Consider the following 23246-nt stretch of genomic DNA (forward strand, 5'->3'; position numbering starts at 1 on the left):
AGCAACAATATTTTTTGAGAAGAGAAAATATCTTTATACACAAAACTAAGTTTTGGAATATACTTACTACCAGTGAACTGTACACTTAATAATGGTTAAAGTGCTAAATCTTATGTCCTGTATTTTTTAGCACAATAAAAACATCTATAATAAAAAATATCCTACATTTCAATGACTAAAAATACTAATTAGTGAAATAAGCTTTGAAAACATTATTCTCATTTATGTGTCAACAAATATTTCCTATGTACCTACTGTTGCATAATACTTTATGATACAATATAAAACTTTCATAGCAATATTTCAAAACAATATTTCAAAGAAAAAAAGACAAGAGAGTAAAGCATTCAGATTTATTTCTAAATGATATCCTAAGATGCCAGGTCATTTTCCCTAACTAGAATCCTCTTCCTTTTCTGTTCCATTAATCAAAGTTCCCGCTCAAAATTCTATCTCCCTCCTGAAACCTTTCCTTTATTCATTTTTCTCCTAGTCTTACTTCTCAGCACAGTTTACCAAGATATCATACATCTCCAAACTCATTTCTCCCACCAAACCTCTCCCCAAAATGCCACAAAAAGCCATATCCAACTGCCTGCTTTACAGCTCTACTTAGATGACTAACAGGTATCTTTTTTTTTTTTTTTTTTTTTTTTGACAGAGAGAGACAGTGAGAGAGGGAACACAAGCAGGGGGAGTGGGAGAGGGAGAAGCAGGCTTCCCGCCGAGCAGAGAGCTCGATCCCAGGACCCTAGGATCATGACCTGAGCCAAGAGCAGATGCTTAACGAATGAGCCACCCAGGTGCCCCCACTAACAGGTATCTTAAGCATGTCTAAACACAGCTCCAGTGTTTCTCCCTGAACTCTATTCCTCCTACAGTATTTTCAGCCTCTGTTCATGGAAATCCTCTCTCCATTTGGCAGATCAAAATCGCTGACTCCTCTCTCTTTTGTATCTCATATCCAAACTGTCAGCAAATCCTGACTGCTTACCACGTCCACTGCTACCACAATACTATGAGCCATCATCACTGCCTGTCTGCATTATTTTACCAGGCTCCTTCAATCTCTCCCATTCCACTTTAGCCCCATTCTACTTCCTTGTAGCTCTAAAACGTGCTGGACATGCTCCCAGCCAAGGGTGTTAATACTGTTTGTTCTTCCTCTCCCTAGAATACTCTCTTCACAGATATTCTAATTATGAATTTCCTCATTTCCATTAGGTCTTCATTCAGGTGACTTCTGCTGTTAAGCCTTTGCTGGCACCCTATTTAAAATTGGAGTTCTGGGGTGCCTGGGTGGCTCAGTCAGTTAAGTGCCTGCCTTTGGCTCAGGTCATGATTCTGGGGTTCTGAGATCAAGTTTCCCATCAGGTTCCTGCTCTGCGGGAGTCTGCTACTCCCTCCGCCCCAGCCCCTGCTCATGCTTGAGCTCTTGTAAGCGTTATGTAGCTTGCTCTCTCTCAAAGAAATAAAGAAATAAAAATCTTAAAAATAAAATAAAATAAAATTGCAATTCTCTAACATTCCCTGTCTTCTTCCCTTGCTTTATTTTTTCCCATGGCACTTGTTACCATCCAACATACCACCTATTCCACTTATTTTTTGTTTGTCTGTCTCTTCCATTAGAATATGCTCCATAAAAACGAGGATTTCTGTCTTGCCTACTGGTAATTTCCCAGTTCCTAAAACAAGAGCTGGGCACATGCGCACATACTTTCTGAATACTTCTTCACTGCAGGAATGAATTTTCTTAGAATAGTTTTCTGGATATTTTACTAAAGGAAGTCTTCTTCCCCACTCATAGAAGCCAAGAACTATATTTTCTATCTCCTTTGGAGCCCGTATATTTTCCAATACAATGAAATATAATCAAGTACTAGATGTCTATGGAATACACATATCCAAAGGGAACTATCTGTTTACTTTTTGTATGTGTTATAAGGTCCCTATGTCTTGAATGATTTCCATTTGTTACAAAGCAAAAGCTTTGTTAAAGGTTGGTTTCTGAAATCCTTAGAAATAATAAAAATGTGATGAATATGAATTTGCTGAAGATTTCTACACATAATGAATCATATTCTTTGTGGATTACTAACAAATCTGAAATGACAAAAGAATGACTAAAATTCCTCAAAGAAATAAAGCTATTCATTTTATGAGACTGTGATAAATCCCCTAGAGTACCATTAGAAGCCAGCTTGACTAAGGAGATAACCATTTCAATTAAATGACTATTAACCTACTTTGACCAAAACATAAAATAGAATGCATTGGTCATCTTTTTTTTTTTTTTAAAGATTTTATTTATTTATTTGAGTGAGAGAGAGCACAAGACTGAGCCATTCAGGCACCCTGCATTGGTCATTTCTTAAAGCTATTCTTTAACTAAACATTCACTAACAGAACAGTTATTAACAAAAAGATATGGAAACTTAAAAATAAGCAGTAAACTTAAAACATAGGGTATGAATCTAATAGATGTTATAATAATGCTTTCAAATTTAATTTTTTTTTAAAGATTTTATTTGTTCATTTGAGAGAGAGAGAGGGAGTGAGCAAGTGAGAGAACACAAGCAGCAGAGCAGAGGGAGAAGCAGGCTCCCGCTGAGCAGGGAACCCATGCAGAGCTGGATCCCAGGACCCCAGGATCATGACCTGAGCCAAAGGCAGACACCTATGGGCTGAGCCACCCAGGAGCACCAACATTTAATACTGTGTAGCAGAAAACATTTTCACATATTTTACCTCACGAACAACATCTGCAATCCTTTTTCTATCCTAAGATTATGCCTATTTCTAGTAGGTCTCATTAAAGATACAAATTCATCTTTTTTTTAAGATAAGTTTATCTTAAACACTCTTCACTGAATTATCTCACAAAGTCACCTTATCCTTTGTACCTATCACAAGCACATGCCACAACTTGCCCATTTACAGATTTTTTTCTGCCTATTATTACTATGCACTACACGTACTAGTGGAATTCTCAGCTTCTGTGTAGTTTACATTCTATATAGGTCACAGACTCTTTGCTTCAATAATATGGGATAAGTTAGTACTCACCCTATCAATCTGCCTCAAAAATGCTATTGCCCTTTGAACATATCTTGAGACAAAAATGCTAAGAATTATTAGATTACAGATTTAATAGGCTGACTCCATAGGCATATTATTCAGGAAGTTCATCCTATCACTTAGGTTTAAACCATCAACCTCAACTTTGTTGCATTCTTGATACTTGATTCCTATCTCTTCTATCTTCTTGCTGAATATGTTATCACCTCTGTGCCAAGCTCATTTTCAACAATGCTATTTCATACTAAAACTCCTCTTAGAATATGTCTTTAAACATTCCAGTTAGAAAGGAGGTTAAAAGGAGGGCACCTGGTTGGCTCAGTCATTAAGCTTCTACCTTACGCTTGGGTCATGATCTCAGGGTCCTGGGATGGAGTCTGCACCTCCCTCTCCCTCTGCCCCTCTCCCACAGCTCCTACTCTCCCTCCCTCTGTCAAATAAATAAATAAAGTTTTTTTAAAAAGAGGATAAAAGGAATTACAGAAATAAAAATTATCATTTCTACCTTTCCCTTTTGAAATATAAACAATTTATTTCAGTGCGCTACTATATAAAACTGCCTTGGTTATGCAATTTAAGGACTTTAGAATTTTCTAATATTGGAAATAAAAGAGAATAAGTAGTTGCAAAGTTCTGTAAGGTCTATAATTCTCCCCGAAAAGCTACTCTGTTTCTTGTTAATCATGTTGACACGTCCACATGGTAAAACCTGGCTTTTCCTTGCATCAGTCTAGAAAACAATGACTACATGAGAAATACACATATCAGGATAACAAGCCTTCAGACAAATCAGGCCAATAGTCTTCAGTTCAGAATTAAATTTACCTTTAGCAAAGACAATATCCAGATATGTTCCCCCTTCAACAGTTCCTGGGTTCTATAGTGTTCTAAAGGTAGAACAAATTTATTTGTAGAGCTACTATACTTTCACCCAGAAAGCTTTCTATTTTTAAGTGGCACATAGTCCATAAATTATTTTTCTTTTAAGATATACTAAGGAAGCATTTTCCAAAGTGTTTTCTACTGAACACTAATAAATACTACTTAGCAAAAAGGTTTTCAAATCAAAGAATTTCACAACAGTAAGTTAAAGCCAAGTTAAACAGCTTTCTTTACTGCACGGTTTCTCAGACTTTGACATGCAAGTATTGTTTGTACAATGCCAAGCAAAGGAGATATAAAATATTTCTCAAACTTTTTGGACCAGTTAAACCTCTTTATTACAGAACATTTAGAGGATCTAGTGCCCTATGGAATACACTCTGGGAAAGGCTATCATAAATTATTTTAAAATACAAAATATGTGAAACTGAAGTGTGTTTATGTTCATAGGTTCTATATCCTTAGAAAGTTAGTTAAACAGATTAACAGGTTATTCTAGTTGGTATCTGTTTCATTAATTTATTTCATAAAGTAAGGTAAGCTCAGATGAGAAAACAATGCTGCTGGGAGCCAGGGTACTGCACAGCTACTGCTGGAATATATTTAGCATATCTGTGGTCTCTTCTCACTAAATGAGTTACGAACTTCTACTCTTCATCAACAGTTCTCAAACTTCAGTGTGCATCAAACCATGCAGGGCTTGTTAAAACAGATTTCTAAGTCCCATCCTTAGTGTTTCTGATTCGGTAGATCCGAGGTGAGGATTTACATTTCTTTTTTTTTTTTTTAAAGATTTTATTTATTTATTTGATAGACAGAGATGACAAGTAGGCAGAGAGGCATGCAGAGAGAGAGAGGAAGGGAAGCAGGCTCCCCGCCGAGCAGAGAGCCCGATGCGGGGCTCGATCCCAGGACCCTGGGATCATGACCTGAGCCAAGGCAGAGGCTTTAACCCACTGAGCCACCCAGGTGCCCCAGGATTTACATTTCTAACAGGTTTTCCAGTGATGCTGATACTGCTGGTTCAGGGACCACACTTTCAGAATCACTGCTCAAGACTAAATAATATGAAAATACCAATGAAATTAACAACTAACATATACTCTATACTATACTAAGCATCATATCACTGTTAATTAATTCATTTATGCAATAAAGTTTTATTAAATACTATTTCCCAGTAAAGAAAACCAGAACTCCTTGGAGAAATGACATTCTACTATATCTGGGTCAGAAAAAGTGTATACAATGAGTCTATTCATCTTATTATGTCAAGGAATAACAGAATCAAAATGAATGAAAATTGCAGTTGATTGAAACTCCTCAAATACACAAAAATGCATGAGTCCATAATAACAAGTTTTTAAAGTGGTCACTAGTGACGACTGCTAGGGTACTAATCTACTATTCTGACATTTAAAAAAAAAAGAATAACTAAATTTACTAAACTTTTATATCAAGGTATAGTTGATAAATGTTCTATTTTATAGATGAATTTCATTCAGTTAATAAGTGCAGAAGGGGTAAGAGACTGAGGAAATCACCTTTTTGCAATTCCTATTGAAATAATGTATTTAGGCAATGATCATCAATAGATCCTAAAACCATCAAGTGAAGGATGGTACTACCCAAACCCACAAATCAATCTTAACATTACTAAAACTAGAGCAACCAGAAATTAAGTTCCTCTTAATAATGATAAAATAGGAAGTACAGCACAATATTTGAATAGTCTTGCTTTAAAAATTGAATGTGGATCTAATTAAGCCTCTAAGTCTAATTATAATTATCACTTCATGGAAAATATGCCAAATAGAAGTACAAGTTAAATAATAATATGGGGAATTAATCAGCCAAATCCAGAATGTAGGGCCTTCCATAGGAGAAATGACCCAGTTTCTCCACCACACACAAGAGTGGGACTGTTACAGAAGAAATTTAAGAAATATCAACATTACAATATGTATAACTTATCTGGAGTCTGACTTAAATAAACCAAGACATTTCTGAGACAATAAGTTAGGTATTAGATGATATTAAGGAACTATTCAAAATTATTATTAATTTTGTTAAATATTATAATGGTAGATTGAGATATTAAAAAAAACCCTTACAGTTAGAGACGCATACTAAAATATCTATAAGGGAAATACAGTGTCTGGGGTTTTCATTAAAATGCCTCTCCCTCAAAAAAAAAAAAAAAGATTTAGATTTTAAAAGACTGACAAATACCAGTAATCTTTATTTTTAAAAAAAATTTTTAAGATTTTATTTATTTACTTGATAGAGATCACAAGTAGGCAGAGAAGCAGGCAGAGAGAGGGGGAAGCAGGCTCCCTGCCGAGCAGAGAGCCCAATGTGGGGCTCAATCTCAGGACTGTGGGATCATGACCTGAGCCAAAGGCAGAGGCTTAACCTACTGAGCCAGCCAGGAGTCCCTACTTTTTAAAAATTTTTAAAGGTGGATACGGTGTAATGGAGTTCATTATACTATTGACTTTTTCTATATGTTTAAAAATTTCCATAATAGGGATGCCTGGGTGGCTCAGTGGTTTGGGCCTCTGCCTTCAGCTCAGGTCATGATCTCAGGGTCCTGGGATTGAGCCCCGCATAGGGCTCTCTGCTCAGCGGGGAGCCTGCTTCCCCTTCTCTCTCTCTGCCTGCCTCTCTGCCTACTTGTGATCTCTATCAAATAAATAAAATCTTAAAAAAAAATTTCCATAATAAAAATTAAAGGAAATAAAACCTTTGCTGAGCACCCGCTATGTGTTGACATGGTTGCAAGTGATGGGAATTTAGAAGTCAACCAAAGAGACAAAGATCTATATTCTTTCCATAGATCTATATTTTTGTAGATGTAAGTATATTATCTCATTAAATCCTTCCAACAATCTTCTGAAGTAGGTGCTATTATCATGACTTACCCATGGTGGAAAAATTTACATAGCATGAGGTAAAGTAATTTACTGGAAGTTACACTTGTGTAGTAAATTTAGAGAACTAAGGTCTGAATCCAGAGACTAGTCTGTGAAAATTTTTAAAAGGGACCTTAGAAAAACATCTAATTAAAACTTCTCAAAAGATAAGCAAATAGAGAGGTTACAATGTTCACACATAAACTATAAAAAATGATTAGTGATATGTAAACTTGTCTGTGCATTTAACGTGTTTTACTGGGTGTCCACCAAGTGCCAAGCACTAAGGCTGCAGTAGAGACAGAGCCCCTGCCCTTATAAAGCACACATTCTGGGAGGGGAGACCAAATGAAAAGATGAATTTAAAAAATGAGCAAAATAATTCATTTGTGTTAAGTCCTATGGAGATTTTTTCAAAAGATGAACAATGGAGAGTGACTGGTCAAGGGAGCAAGGGAGATCAGAGAAAGCTTCTCTGAGAAGGTGAAGTTGGAGCTGACATTTGCAAGACGAGCAACTAGTTTCTTGAAAATCTCAGGCAGCACAATTCAGACAGAGACACAGGCAAATGAAAAGGACCTTAGGTAAGAAGGAGTTTGGTATATTTTAAGAAACACAAGAGCAGCAAGAATATATAAAACCCAAGTCATTATAAAGAAAACTATGGCTCATCAGAAGTGTAGCTACCATCTGTCACCATACAACACTATTACAATATCATCGACTGTATTCCCTATGCTGTGACATTTATTCCTGTGATTTATTTATTCCATAACTTGAAGTCTGTGTCTTCCACTCTCCTTCACCCTTTTTGCCCATCTTCCCACCCTCTTTCTCTGGCAACCATCACTTTGTTTTCTGTATTTATAGGTCTGATTCTGTTTTTTGTTTGTTTATTCATTTACTTTTCAGATTCCACAAGAGTGAAATCATACGGTAACTGTCTTAGTCTGACTTATTTCATTTAGCTTAATACCCTCTAGGTCCATCCATGTTATTGCAAATGGCATGATCTCATGCTTTGTTATGACTGTGATATTCCACCATATATCTGGAATATTATACACACCTTCCTTATCTATTTGCCTTTTTTTTTTTTTAAGATTTATTTATTTATTTGGCAAAGAAAGAGAGACACAGAGAGAACACAAGCAGGGGGAGCCGGAGAGAGAGAAGCAGGCTTCCCGCTGAGCAGGGAGCGCAATGTGGGGCTCGATCCCAGGACCCTGGTATCATGACCTGAGCCGAAGGCAGAGGCTTAACCCACTGAGCCACCCAGGCATCCTATTTGTTTATTGATGTACACTTAGGTTGCTTCCACATCTTGGCTATTGTAAATAATACTGCAGTAAAAACAAAGGTGCATATATCTTCTCAAATTAGTGTTTTCATTTTCTTTGGGTAAATACCCAGTAGTGGAATGATTGGATCATATGGTATTTCTCTTTTTATTTTTGGGGAGACCTCCATACTATTTTCCACAGTGGCTATACCAGTTTACATTCCTACTAACACCACACAGAGATTTCATATCCTTGCCAACACGTTATTTCTTGTCTTTCTGATTTTAGCCATTTGAGAGGTGCTTCTCATTGTGGTTTTTATTTGCATTTTCCTGATGATGAGCAATACTGAACATCTTTTCATGTGTCTGTTGGCCATCTGTAAGTCTTCTTTGCGAAAAAGTCTATTTAGGTCCTCTGTGCATTTTTTAAAAAAAGATTTATTTATTTGAGAGAGAGAGAGTTCACAAGCAGGGGAGGGGGATGCAGAGAGAGAGAGAATCCTGAAGCAGACTCTCTGCTGAGCGTAGAGCCCAGGGCAGGGCTTGATCCCAGGACCAAGAGATCATGACCTGATCTGAAATCAAGAGTCAGCCACTTAACCGAACTCAGCAACTCAAGTGCCCCCTCTGTGCATTTTTAATTAAAACTGTTTCTTGAAGAGTTTTAAGCAAGGAGGGTAATCTCAATTCTGTTTTGAAAAAAATCACTCTAATGTTGAATGGAGAATAGCTTGCAAAAGTAGAAATAGGAAGGCATTGTTAGAAGTTAGAGGTGCGTGGATGTTGGGGAGGGTATGTGCTATATGGTGAGTGCTATGAAGTGTTTAAACCTGGTGATTCACAGACCTGTACCCCTGGGGCTAGTAATATATTATATGTTAATAAAAAATTAAAAATTAAAAAAAAAAGTCTGTTAGATAAGGCAAGATATACAGTAGAGTAGTAATGGGAGATAGAAGAAAAGTAGTGATTAAGGATTCAATCTGGAAGTAGAATTGACAGGATTTGCTGATGGCTAGAATGTGCAGGATAAAAGAAAGGGAGGGTAAGGGGTAATTCTAAGTTTTATGTTTGAACACATGGCTGGATAGTAATGACATTTACTAAAGATAGAAAACTAAAGAAGACACAGATAGGGGCTGGAGATGGAAAGAGGAATGGGGAGTAATCAGGAGGCAATATGCCTTGCATATTTTAAAGGCTCAATAAATGTGAGTTCCATTCCTCTTTCAATCAGTTTTTTTCTATTATTATAAAAACAGGACAGCAAGAAGCTAAAGCTCTGTTTAGAAATAATGACTATAGGGTGCCTGGGTGGCTCAGTGGGTTAAGCCGCTGCCTTCTGCTCAGGTCATGATCTCAGGGTCCTGGGATCGAGTCCCGCATCGGGCTCTCTGCTCGACAGGGAGCCTGCTTCCCTTCCTCTCTCTCTGCCTGCCTCTCTGCCTACTTGTGATCTCTGTCTGTCAAATAAATAAATAAAATCTTTAAAAAAAAAAAAAAAGAAAGAAAGAATGACTATAAAGTCAATTATATCTCAATTTAAAAAAAAAACAAAAAAATGGCTATAAAAACAATTTAAAGGTAATCAAAAATATGACATAGGAATATACTAAATGCAACAAGTTTAAAAAGTAGTAAACAGTATATAGGGTTAATTATTTTTACTTTTTTAATAAAGATTTTATTTATTTGACAGAGACACAGCAAGAGAGGGAACACAAGCTGGAGGAGTGGGAGAGGGAGAAGCAGGTTTCCTGTCTGAGCAGGGAGCCCAATGTGGGGCTTGATCCCAGGACCCAGAGATCATGACCTGAGCCAAAGGCAGATGCTTAACAACTGAATCACCCAGGCACCCCTATGTTTACATTTTTAATGTGGAGGAGAAAAGGCCTGCAAGGTTATACTCCCCAAAATTAGCATTTTTCTTAGCATGTGTCTTTGGTCATGGGATTATGGCTGACACATACCACATAAAAATATACAAATATCTAGTGAAAAATAATCTGCTAAAATATTTACTCTTGTACTATCTTTATAACAAAAAGTTTAAAGTTTAAAAGTAAACAGTAACCTTTATCAGTAGGTTTATTTAACACGGAATGGTTGGCCATACATAGCAGGTGTCACAGAAGGATAAGGTGTAGTTTTCTATATCAGGAAATTTATATTCTAGCTTAAGTGCTAAAACCAACACAGGTGAAATAACAGCAATAAGTGCAAAACAATATTATAACATTTCGAAGTTCATATTTAAAGTGCTTGAGAAACTCTGAGAAGGGAAATCAGTGAGGCCCACAGCAGTGAGCTGGAATTTAAAGGATAAATAGAAAAGTCAGAGATAAAGGTAAAGGGAAAAGAAGAAATCCAACAATGAGACAAGTCAAAGCATCCAGAGTCAAACTCAAAAAAAAGCAGTATGCTATGTACATGACCAGCTTGAATTTTACTATGTATTTAATCTACCTATTACATTTTCCTAATTTTAGACCTTATATACCTTTTAAAAATATGAGCTAAACACTAAATTTTTTTGCTAGGCATACTTAAGTGTGTTGCCTATGTTCACATTATTAGTGGATAAAATAGATTAATTTGTAATATACTTTTTATGATAATTTGTTGAAGCTTTAATTTTGACATCTTTTATTTCAGTAATTCTTACTACTTACCTTTTTTTAAACACCCTTTACCCTCCAGTTAATTAATATGCACTGAATAAATCAGTTAATAAGTTAATCATCATTAACTGAAAAATATGATCATTGTTACTATGTTCCTTATCCTTTATCCCCAAGACATAATTAATTCAAATCAATTGTTAGTTATTACTCAAGAATTCTTTGGTATATCTTTTAAGATTATTAAGAGCATCTAGGACTGACTTCAAATGTCAACATTATGACAAATACTATTAAGCTAATCCTTATCTCTGAAGAAAAAGAGATAATTATCAAAAATTTTTGTATGAGGTAGGAAAACTGCAAATAAACTTGTTTGTTTCTTTCTAACAAGGTTAACCAACTCCAAATTAGGTTCTCATAAATTCAAGAATATTATTTTGTGAAATACAAAAGTCAATGGGCTCTTTTGAAAGTTCTTTTCCATTATGTGTTAAAATTGGTTAAAAAGATTAGAAATGACAAAACATTAAATTAGTTTTTAGATGAAAAATTATATTATTTGGTGAGTTATAAGATCATAGGACTTAAGTTTACAAATTCATAATTTAAGCACAATGTAAATAAAAGGTACTTTCCTGGAATCCCTAATTTAGAAGTTTATAATGTTGGGCACTAAGATCCAAGATTTCAGCTTTATATTTTTAAAGAACACATGTTGAAACTTTAATGATCATGTAACATGGCATAGTGAAACATTCCATAAAGACACAGGACATATGACACAGGTCATATTAAATATATTGGTCTAAAAAGCAGGCTTTTATTCAGATGATGAAATATTCTGTGGATCATAATTTATGTAGAAACTCTATATCTACTTTGAGCAAAATTAATATATATCTCTAAAATCAGAAGTAGTTAGGGGTGCCTGACTGGCTCAGTCAGAAGAACATCTGACTCTTGACCTCAGGGTAATGAGTTTGAGCCCCGCATTGGGTATAAAGATTACTTAAACAAAACTTAATTAGGGGTGCCTGGGTGGCTCAGTCAGTTAAGTGTCCAACTCTTGATTTCAGCTCAGGTCAAGATTTTAGGGTTGTGAGACTGAGCCCTGCATTGGGCTCCCTCCTTGGCAGGGACTTTGTACTGAGATTCTTTCCCTCTGCCCCTCACCCCACTCTTGCTCAAGTGTTGTCCCTCTCTCTCTCTAAGGTGAATAAATAAATCTTTTTTTTTTTTTTAAGATTTTATTTATTTATTTGTCAGACGGAGAGACAGCACAAACAGCGGGGAGCAGCAGGCAGAGGGGGAGGCAAACAGAGGGAGAAGCAGGCTCCCCGCTGAGCAAGAAGTCCCACATGGGACTTGATCCCAGGACCCTGGGATCATGACCTGAGCTGAAGGCAAATGCTTAACCGACTGAGCCACCCAGGCGTCCCAATAAATCTTTTTTTTAAAAAAAGTATAAAATCAGAGGTAGTTAACATGATAGAATAATAAAACAATATAGTACTAGAAGGTAACCATTTTACAAACAAGGAATCTCATGCCTAGAGACATGAAATCACTTGCTACGATCATACAGCTCATTCAATGTAGAATGGGGATTAATAAGTCAAGTCTTCTAACTCGTGGGTTAGTTCTCTTTCAGCTATCTTGTATTCATATACAACCTTTAAAAGAAATAGGTATTAGTTCAAAGAACTGTTTCGAAGACATGACATACGAAAAGTCAAGCTATAAATCTGGGAAGATGTTCACACTTTATTCCATTAAGTATAGCTGCATGTAATAATCCTTCTTGCATTTAAATTAAATAGTAACAACAATACACAGTTCTTCCTGCAGCCCTTCTTATTGTAAAATTGTCCAAATTTAAGAAAAGGCATTTAATATTGAAGGATTTTGGGAACTTGTTCTCAAAAGTTTGTCCTGTTGTTTTAATGTCTCATACATTTTAAGCATATAATACTCATCAGTCATAACTAATTCAATGAAATGCTTTCTCTACAGAATGCATCTGTGATGGATGTCAAGAGGAGTGCTAAGACACAGCATTCTGTGCAGTAAAAAATTCTCAGTTTGAAAAGGGAGAGGATGGAGAAAGAACCCTTGCACAAAAAGCATAATCTTCCATTCCTACTACAAAGAGAATCCTATGTGGATATTTGTATATGTTGCAAATTATCAAACGTCAGAATAAACTCAAGATATATGTTCCCCCAATTCTTATGTCTGTCTGAATTATGTTACTTATGCTAGTTTTCACTCGATTCTCTTCATTGAATGAGGTCTGAGGATTAGTCTCTAGGATACCATCAAGTATAATGCTGACTGTGGGGTACCTGGCTGGCTCAGTAGGTGGAGTGTGTAACTCTTGATCTTGGGGTTGTGAGTTCGAGCCCAAAAGGGGGCATAGAGATTACTTAAAAAATAAAATCTTAAAAAAAATGTATAATGTTAGTCTTCTGTAATTTCCTTTTTAAGATTTTATTTATTTATTTGACATAGAGAGATCATAAGCAGGCAGAGAGGCAGGCAGAGAGGGGGGAAAGTAGGGATCCTGCTTTCTACCCTGCTGAGCAGAGATCCTGATGCAGGGCTTGATCCCAGGACCCTGAGATCATGACCTGAGCTAAAGACAAAGGCTTAGCCCACTGAGCCACCCAGGCACCCCAGTCTTATCTAATTTCTAATTTAGTGAGATACATAATCATTGACAAAACCCTCCATAATAGAATCAAGATTATTCCAAAGAGATATTCATAACCGTGTTGTTCATAATATTGATATAGAGAGGAATTAAATGCCCATTAGGAGATGGTTAAAGTATATTATATCCATGGTCAATTAATGTGTAGACATTAATTATATCTATAAAGAGTTTTAGTTTTTAAAAAAATTCTTATTATTAAAACAAAATACATTTAATTACTGGGGTTTTTTTTTCTGTTCTCTTTCTTTTTTCCCCAATACATTCTAAATTTTCTACAATGAGCACAAGTTAAGTGTTTGATAACCAAGTGAGGGGAAAATAAATAAAGAAAAAATGATTAGGTTATTATTCAGATAAATCAAATGTGTTTTTTTTTAAAGATTTTATTTATTTATTTGACAGACAGAGATCACAAGTAGGTGGAGAGGCAGGCAGAGAGAGAGAGGAGGAAGCAGGCTCCCCATGGAGCAGAGAGCCCAATGCGGGGCTCGATCCCAGGACCCCGGGATCATGACCTGAGCCGAAGGCAGAGGCTTTAATCCACTGAGCCACCCAGGCGCCCCTAAATCAAATGTTTTATGTGATTTCCTATACTGCTCCAAGTTTTCCCAGCAAGATATTAGTTTAGAAATCCATTTTTATTACTTCATTTTTCCAGATAAATTGCTCAATCATTTGGAATTGCTGTATTTTACATGAGCATTTAAATTTATTTTTTTCTCACAAAGTTCAATAACTATTTAAATAACACTTGTTAAAATGTACAGATTCCATTGATTTGTAATGTTTCCACTGTCAGATACTGATAATAATAATAAGTAAGACCAATTATGGTATATTCTTGACAATTTTTCTTGAAACAATATACAATGATATAATTTTTGCAGCCTTGTAATATATGTTTTAGTATTTGATATTGATATTTGGTCTCTGGAGACAGACAAATTCAAGCTTTTTGACTTAGTACCAGAACTCCCTGGGTAAGTCTTTTAGCCTCATCCATAAAATGGATGGTTAAAACTTACCAAGTGCTGTTCTTTTGTTTGTTTGTTTTTAGATTTTATTTATTTATTTGAGAGAGGGAAAACAAGCTGGGGGTGGGGCAGAGGGTGAGGGAGAAGTAGGCTCCCCGCTGAGCAGGGAGCAGTCAATCCCAGGACTCTGGGATTATGACCTGAGCCAAAGGCAGATGCTTAACTGGCTAAACTACCCAGGTACGCCCCGCCCCAAGTGCTGTTCTTGAGAGAATAAAATAAAATAAACTACCTGTGAGTTAAATAATATGGAATAAAAGGTTCTGTAAAACTTTCAGAACAGTGCCTGGAACATGATAGGCCTTCAATGTATCATAAACATGATAATCTTTTTTTTTTTCCTATCCATAGCTTTTTGCCTGGACTGCCCTTTCTATTTCCTCTACTCTAAGCTTTTATTAGCTCTTGTTTTTTAAATGGCCACTGGGTCCTTTAAAATCTGTAAGATTTGGGCGCCTGGGTGGCTCAGTGGGTTAAGCCGCTGCCTTCGGCTCAGGTCATGATCTCAGGGTCCTGGGATCGAGTCCCGCATCGGGCTCTCTGCTCAGCAGGGAGCCTGCTTCCCTCTCTCTCTCTCTGCCTGCCTCTCTGTCTACTTGTGATCTCTCTCTGTCAAATCAATAAATAAAATCTTTAAAAAAAAAAAAATAAAATCTGTAAGATTTATTTCAGCTACATGTCTTTAATTATTAACTCCATCACTGAACTGGTACTTAGCATAGGTACGTAAGAAAATCTTTATACTTAAATTTTGATTTTGCCTTACACACCAGATTTTAAGCCAACTGAGATAAAGAAACATATCCTATTCCTTCTATGTACCTCTTTATTCTTCATCTTAGTTCTCCAATGTACCTTCAATCATCACCCCCCATCCTTTGACAATTTATTTGCTGACACACCAAATGTCTTTACTGTAAATTGCATCATTACTATTGGTTCATAAACATAATTATAAACACATTAAAAAGACTTTAAAAAGATACAACTAAATAAAAAATTTAGACGGGTCTATCTTTTAGATAAGCCCATAAAAAGCAACCTTATATTTATCTTGTTTAGCGATTACATTAAAAAATTTACAATCATATTGTCTAGTTGAATAATTTTGGGAACACGTTTTCAAAAGTTTAATGTAAAGATTTTGCTTGTCATTATTGACAGTGTTACTGTATCCTGGAAAGATAAGAGCCAACATTCTTAAAGTTGCACAATTATACTTTGGATGGTGTGTGTCCCTAAGTTCCTCCTCTTCAGGCTTCCAAATAATGTGTCATAGTATATTTGGTATGAAGTAATTCACACCAAATGAGAATTAAAAGATCTATTTTTGAACTGATGATATGATCCAGAAATAAAAGAAAAACACATTTTTAAAAAATAACAGAGTTAACTTCACACCAAAAATGGGAAAAACATTAATGATGACCTAGAAAGGAACATCATCAGAGTTTTAATACTATTTACTCAAATTCTGCCTCATTGTTTGTGCCATTTTGGGGGACCAATTCCAAACAACATTAACTTTCTGTTATGAGCACAGAAAAGCTATCATACAATACAATTCCGGTGAGTACCTTACTACCTAACTGCAATTCTATAGGAGCCAGAATTCTCACAGCTTATTTTCATTTTCAGAAACTTGGGAAAACTCTTAAGAAGCAGAATATAAGCTTCTGTAAGTTGATTATAAAAACTAAGTAAATTATAATTTTGGGTCCACTTAAAATGGAAAATGGGCAAATATCTAAGCTTAAAAAGAAAGAAAGGTTTTTAAACATTGATTCCAAATACACAAAAACCTACATCTTGTTTCTAGTATTATTCTCCACTCAAATGAGCCAAGGATCCTTGGAAAAATGGCTGATTTCAAGGCCGAGGGCAAGGAAGGAACAAGATGATCCTGGATCAGCTTATTATGACATAAAATTTTAAAAATGCTTTAAAAAATGATGGGGCCTTATCACAAGAAAATAGGAACCAACTTGAAGGGTACAAGTCTAGGACAATTTGTGCATGAAAACCATTAACTAAATACTATTAAAGAAAACAGAAAGTGGAATAAATGAATCTATAGCACAGACAGACAAGACAGGAAAAGGTCTTCCCTGCTTATAGTAAAATGTCAACTACTGACTAGTAAAGGTAGAAGATGTTTGGAGGTGGGAAATAATCATTTTACCCATCATAATAAAAATTGGCACAAGCAAGAATCATCACTAAATGCTAAATCTAGAGGGACATGATTAATGAGTAATGGAATGTTTGCATTGTTTTAAAGTGTCTTCCCACAGTTTATTTATTAGCTGAAAGTAATAAAACAGCAACTGTAGAATGGAAATATCTAGCCATCACCTGACCAAATTACCAAATTAACATAACAGATGGACACCATTATAAGAAACATACTTTGGGGTGCCTGAGTGGCTCAGTTGGTTAAGCATCTGCCTTAGCTCAGGACATGATCCTAGAATCAAGTCCTGCATCAGGCTCCCTGCTCAGCAGGGAGCCTGCTTCTCCCTCTCGCTCTGCCTGCCGCTCTGCTTACTGGGATTCTCTCTCTGTCAAAAAAATAAGTAAAATCTTTAAAAAAAAAAAAAAGAAAGAAAGAAAGAAAAAGAAGGATAGAAAGAAAGAAAGAGAAAAAGAAAAGAAACAGTATTTCAAATGTCGGTAATATTCCAACTGCTGATGTATAAACTGAATCTAAAGATAAGAGACATCAGAAAAAACACACAATAATGAATATTCTATTAAAAAGGGACATGAGCTTTGTGCAGTGGCAGTATCGTGTCCAATGAGGTTTATCTGAGGTGCGATTATTGCTAATTAAAAGGGGACATGAGACCTGCATTATTCAAAAATGTCAATGTCATAAAACAAAGGGTGAGCAACTTTTCTAAGATAAAAAGACACGGGGTGCCTGCGTGGCTCAGTGGGTTAAAGCCTCTGCCTTCGACTCAGGCCATGATTCCAGGGTTCTGGGATTGAGCCCTACATTGGGCTCTCCACTCAGCAGGGAGCCTGCTTCCTGCCTGCCTCTCTGCCTACTTGTGATCTGTATCTGTCAAATAAATAAATAAAATCTTAAAAAAAAAAAAAGACACAACTAGAAATGATAATTAAAAGCCATATGTGATTTTAAACTGCATCCTGTACTGGAGAAGAAAACAAGGGAGTTCTATAAAGAACGTAAGCAAATATTATATTTACTTAGGTGCTCTGATGGGTATATGAATATTTACAATTCTTAAATCCTCTTGATGGGTTGACTACTTTATCATTATAAAATGATCTTCTTTGTCAATTATTACAGCTTTTAAAGTCTATTTTGGGGGTGCCCAAGTGGCTCAGTTGGTTAAGCATCCCACTCTTAGTTTTTTTTTTTTTTTTTTTATTTGGCTCAGGTCATGATCTCAGGGTTGTGAGAAAGAGCCCACATTGGGTTCTGCATTCAGTGAGGAGTCTGCTTGAGACTCTCTCTCTCTGTCCCTCCCCTCATTTGCAAGCAGCCATCTCTCTCTATATATAATAAGTAAATTTTTTTTTACTTTTTTTTTTTTAAAGATTTTATTTATTTATTTGACAGACAGAGATCACAAGTAGGCAGAGAGGCAGGCAGAGAGAGAGGGGAAAACAGGCTCCCTGCCGAGCAGAGAGCCAGATGCAGGGCTGGATCCCAGGACCCTGGGATCATGACCTGAGCCAAAGGCTTAACCCACTAAGCCACCCAGGTGCCCCCCCCCACATTTTTTTTAGTAAGTAAATCGTTTTTTAAAAAGTCTATTTTGTCTGACAAGTATAGCTACTATAGCTTTCTTCTGGTTTTCATTTGCATGCCGTATTTTCTTCTATCTTCACTTTCAGTCTGTATCTACCTTTAAAGCTTAAGTGAGTCTCTGGTAGGTAGCATTTAGTTGGGTCTTATTCTTTTTAATCCATTCAGCCATTCTAAATCTTTGGATTAGAGAACTTAATCTGTCTACAATTAAAGTAATTACTGATCAGTTTATACTTACTAATGCCATTTTATTCCTTGTTTTCTGGATATTCTGTAATTCCATCGTTCCTTCCTTCCTCTCTTGATTTCTTCCTTTGTTACTTGACGTTTTTCTTTAGTGTTATGCTTGGATTCCATTCTCTTTATCTTTTCTGTATCTACTAGAGGTTTTTACTTGTGGTTACCGAAGTTGCATAAAACAATTTTTTTTAAAAGTTTATTTATTTGTTTATTTATTTGGCAGACAGAGATCACAAGTAGACAGAGAGGCAGGCAGAGAGAGGGAGAAGCAGGCTCCCTGCTGAGCAGAGAGCCCGATGCGGGGCTTGATCCCAGGACCTGAGATCATGACCTGAGCCGAAAGCAGAGGCTTTAACCCACTGAGCCACCCAGGTGCCCCAGCATAAAACAATTTTTAACAGTCTACTTTAAGTTGATAACAATTTACATTAGAACATATTCTGAGCACTACATTTTTAATCCCCCCTCACCTAATTTATGTTTTTTGAGGCTATAATTTACATCTTTTTAAAAATCTTATGTATCCATTAACATGTTTTTATATAGTTATTTTTACTACCTTTTAAGATTTTATTTATTTACTTACTTACTTAAGAGAGAGAGAGAAAGAAGAGCAGGAGAGGTTCAAGCAGGCTCTATACTGAGCATGGAGCCTGACCCGAGGCTCGATCTCAGGACCCTGAGTTTATGACCTGAACTGAAATCAATAGTCAGACACTCAACCCAGCCACCCAGGTAGTCCTCTACTTTTGTCTTTTAATCCCTTCATACTAGGCTTTATAAGTGATTAAATCACCATCTTTACAACATTAGAGATTTTTTACAACTAGGATTTACACTTTAATATGTTTTCCTGTTACTAATTAGTACCCTTTCATTTCAGCTTAAAGAACTCCCTTTAACATTCCTTATAAGGCCAGTCTAGTGGTGATGAACTTCTTCAGCTTTTGCTTGTCTGGAAACATGTTTATGTCTTCTTCAATTCTGAAGGACAACTTTGTCAGGTAGATTATTCTTGGTTGAATGCAACTTGCCACTCCCTACTTAGCCCACAAAGTTTCTGCTAAGAAATCTGCTCATAGGCATGGGGGAGCCTTGTATGAACAAACTGTTTTTCTCTTCTACTTTCAAGATTCTCTCCTTGTCCTTAACTCTTGACACTTCAATTTTAATGTGTCTTGGTGTTGATCTCTTTGGGTTCATCTTTATTGGAATTCCACGGGCTTTGTGGACTTTGATATCTGTTTTCTTCCCCATGTTAGATTTTAGCCATTACTTCTTCAAATGAGTTTTCTGCCCTTTTCTCTCTTCTCCTTCTAGAATACCTAAATTGTGGATGTTGGTCTACTTGATACTGTCATGTAAGTCCTTAAAGTTATCTTCACTCTTTTTCATTCTTTTTTCTTTTTGTTCTTTTGATTGGGTGATTTCCACTGTCCTGTCCTCAAGTTCACTGATCCTTTCTTCTCCTTCATCTTGTCTGCTGTTAAATCCTTTTTAGTATTTTTCAGTGTGGTTATTCTATGCTTTGGCTCTGTGACTTGTATTTGGTACTTTTTATGTTTTGTGTTAAACTTCTGACCTTATTCTTCTCCTGTGCTAAGGGACCATCTTTATAATCATTATTTTGAACCTTTTATCAAGTAAATTTCATACCTCCATTTCTCCTTTTTCCTGAGGTTTTATTCTGTCCTTTCATTTGGAACATAGTCCTGTTTCTTCATTTTCCTTGACTTTGTTAGTTTCTATGCATTCCTAATCTTGAAGGAGTGGACTCTCCTAGGAGGACGAACCTTATCAATTCAATCTTCCATAGTTCTTCGCTATCTCTCAAACCTCTGTGATTGTCAAGCAGACTACCTTATTCTTAGTGCTTCCTGTAGTTGAGGGTGTATCAAGACCTGTCAGTGTGCTAAAAAGAAGGATCTCAGCAACCACATTCTGACTGACTAAAAGCCAGGTCCTGAGGAAGCAGTTTTTAATGTATGCAAATATACGTCTTTCAGTGAAAGACTTGGAGATGGGTATTTCTGTCTGCTGCTTCTGCACTGAGTCCTGGGTGGGGATGGCCAGGTAAGAACTTCTTTTTTTGCTTAAGTCCTGTGGGAACTGACAATTTAAGCCTTCCTGGCTACCAGAGCCAATATATTAAAAGGGTGCATTCCTTAGGCAGCAACTGCAAATCTGAAGTGCCAGACATGGGCACAGATCTTTTCAGGGGAAAACTGGTGAAGTGAAGTGGGCCAGAGAGAACATAGAAATGGCACCTGTTAGCCTCCCTGGCCTCCACTGAGGTCCCCAGAGATATGCTAAATTAGAAACCTGACCCTAAGGCAGGAGCTTTTAAAGTATGCAAATAGGGACACCTGGGTGGCTCAGTTGGTACAGCACATGCCTTCAGCTCAGGTTATGATCCCAGTGTCCTGCGATCAAGTCCCACATTGGGCTCCCTGCTCAGCAGGAAGCCTGCTTCTCCCTCTGCCTGCTCTGCCTGCTGCTTCCCCTGCTTGTGTTCTCTCTCTGACAAATAAAATCTTTTTAAAAAATTTTTAAATTAAAAAAAAAAAGTATGCAAATGGGAGTCTTTCAGGGAAAGACTGGGAGATGGAGAGCTCTTTTCTTCTCCCCCTGAGCCCTAGGGGGATAGCCACAGTGAATTTTTGTAAACCTATTAAGAACTCTAGTAGTTTGCTATAGACTAGTGGGTCTCATGGATACAAGCCATGTGTCCATGAGACCCACCAGTCTCATGGACACTGGCTTTCAAAGTTAGGTGTTTTGGATGCCCACCCCTCAGGTGCAAGTCTTAAACATTATCCAGTTGAGGCTAGATGTTGGGTCCAAATGCCTTACATATCAGGAAAAAGCTGGAAGTTGTAAATTCCTTCCCAAAGTCACTGTGCAAGGGGTAAGATTTATGATAAGAGTCTATCTTAGCCTTCCCTACTCATTTTAGTGTGGGTATTTTTGCCCAGTGTGAGTTGCTCAGCTAATTCCTGGATTTCTTTCAGAAGGAATCATTCAATGGTAGCAGCAGATTTGGTGTGTCTGTGGGAGGAACTGAGTTCAGGAGTTTGCTATACCACCAATGACAATGGAGGAACCCCCTCCATCATCTTAATGTATTAGTTTTCTGTCAGTTATTTTGGGGGCAAGAGGGGTTGGCTGTGAGGGAGAAAGAAGGAAGAATGTGAAAAATCACAGTTTCATTGGGCAATTCTAGGGAATTGTGAAGAGATACCATCAGCAATAGAGAAATAAGGGGCACCTGGGTGGCTCAGTTGGTTAAGTGTCTGCCTTCGGCTCAGGTCACGATCCCGGGGTCCTAGGATCGAGCCTCACTTCAGGCTCCCTGCTCAGCGGAGGGCCTGCTTCTCCCTCTCCCTCTGCCTCTGCCTACCGCTCTGCCTACTTGCACTCTCTGTCAAATAAATAAATAAAATCTAAAAAAAAAAGAATAGAAAAATAAAATACTGCATTCTCAGAACTAACTTAAATTCTGAAGATCAACAGAGAAATGAAAGGTCACCTAAAAGAGATAGAGAGGCTTTTGGCTAGAGAACACTTTTAGACTAAATAGATAAAAAATGGGAATTTGATTATTATTTGTTGGCAACATCCACTCAAACACTATCCACAATAGAAACGGCTATTGTCACTGACTTCTAAGTTTTTGTCCCCACTAACAACACAATCTCTAATCTCAAATGGAAACAATGGGCTATGTTAGTCTAATAGGCACTAAATATTAGACATAAAATATTCCTTAGTTTGATTCCACAACCAAAATGCTTCAGATTTTGAAATGCCTTCCCACAAAGATCTGACAACAAAGAGAGAATGTATTGATAATACAGGTGATGCATATTTTGTTCTATGTTAACTTTTAATTTACCACCGTAAATTAATAAACTAGCACGCTGGTTTTAATACATCAGTCTAATGAATGTGAATAATATAAGTCTGTGTCAAGAAAGGTGACATCTTCTCTTGTACTACAAATTCAGATTTCTGCATTGGTAACATTCAGATATTGGAGTTTTAATTAGAACAACCCAAACAACAAATGCTTCTTTGTGAAGCCATTTTAGAAAGCAAGCCAATCCTTTATTCTGGCAGTGATACTCATTCACCTGCGTGTAGCACAAAGTACTGCAGATAATGCAGATCGGCTTACTCAGTATCCTCCAAACTCTTTCATAGTTTCCTTCTTGCACTATAGAGCTTTGAAAGCAAAACAAACAAACAAATGCATAACAACAACAAAAAATTTTTCTGATTCCTTTCCAGGGGGGTGGGATCTGCATGGACTCTTGACTTCCTCAAGAGAACAAACCATGTGAGATTTAAAGCAAAAGTCACCAGTGTAAGATTAAACAGGCTGCACATGAGAGGTTAGATTTTTTTAGGGCAACATGTAAAAGTTATATTGTCTAGTATGCAACATCATAAGTGCCAAGTGGTCAAAGGCAGAAAAAGTTACTAAAACAGACCCAAGCTAGGCAATTCCTAGTACCCAAAATTGGTTCCCAGCTCACCCATAATCCATGAAATTACATAAACTGCCCAATACATTGTCATAAATCCTTTTATGAATAAATTAGAGAAAGTAGATTCAGCTATCTGAAAACTAAGAGCCCCAACAAATACTCCAGGAAACCAATATTTTTCATTTCTATGGTTCTAGCCTA

General features: G+C 36.7%; 1 protein-coding gene and 1 non-coding gene across 3 annotated transcripts in view; one reads left to right on the forward strand and one right to left on the reverse strand.

The window, feature by feature from the left end:
* Positions 1 to 23246, reverse strand: part of SBF2 (SET binding factor 2) — a 485581-nt gene that overhangs the window by 248144 nt on the left and 214191 nt on the right. The gene's annotated exons all lie outside the window — the stretch shown is intronic.
* On the forward strand, positions 17303 to 17450 carry LOC116865455. The gene has a single exon (XR_004382187.1). It is a non-coding gene; the product is annotated as a U4 spliceosomal RNA (small nuclear RNA).

This window comes from Lontra canadensis, unplaced genomic scaffold, assembly GCF_010015895.1.
Source record: "Lontra canadensis isolate GAN:19392208 unplaced genomic scaffold, GSC_riverotter_1.0 scaffold7, whole genome shotgun sequence".
In the NCBI taxonomy this organism is placed as follows: domain Eukaryota; kingdom Metazoa; phylum Chordata; class Mammalia; order Carnivora; family Mustelidae; genus Lontra; species Lontra canadensis.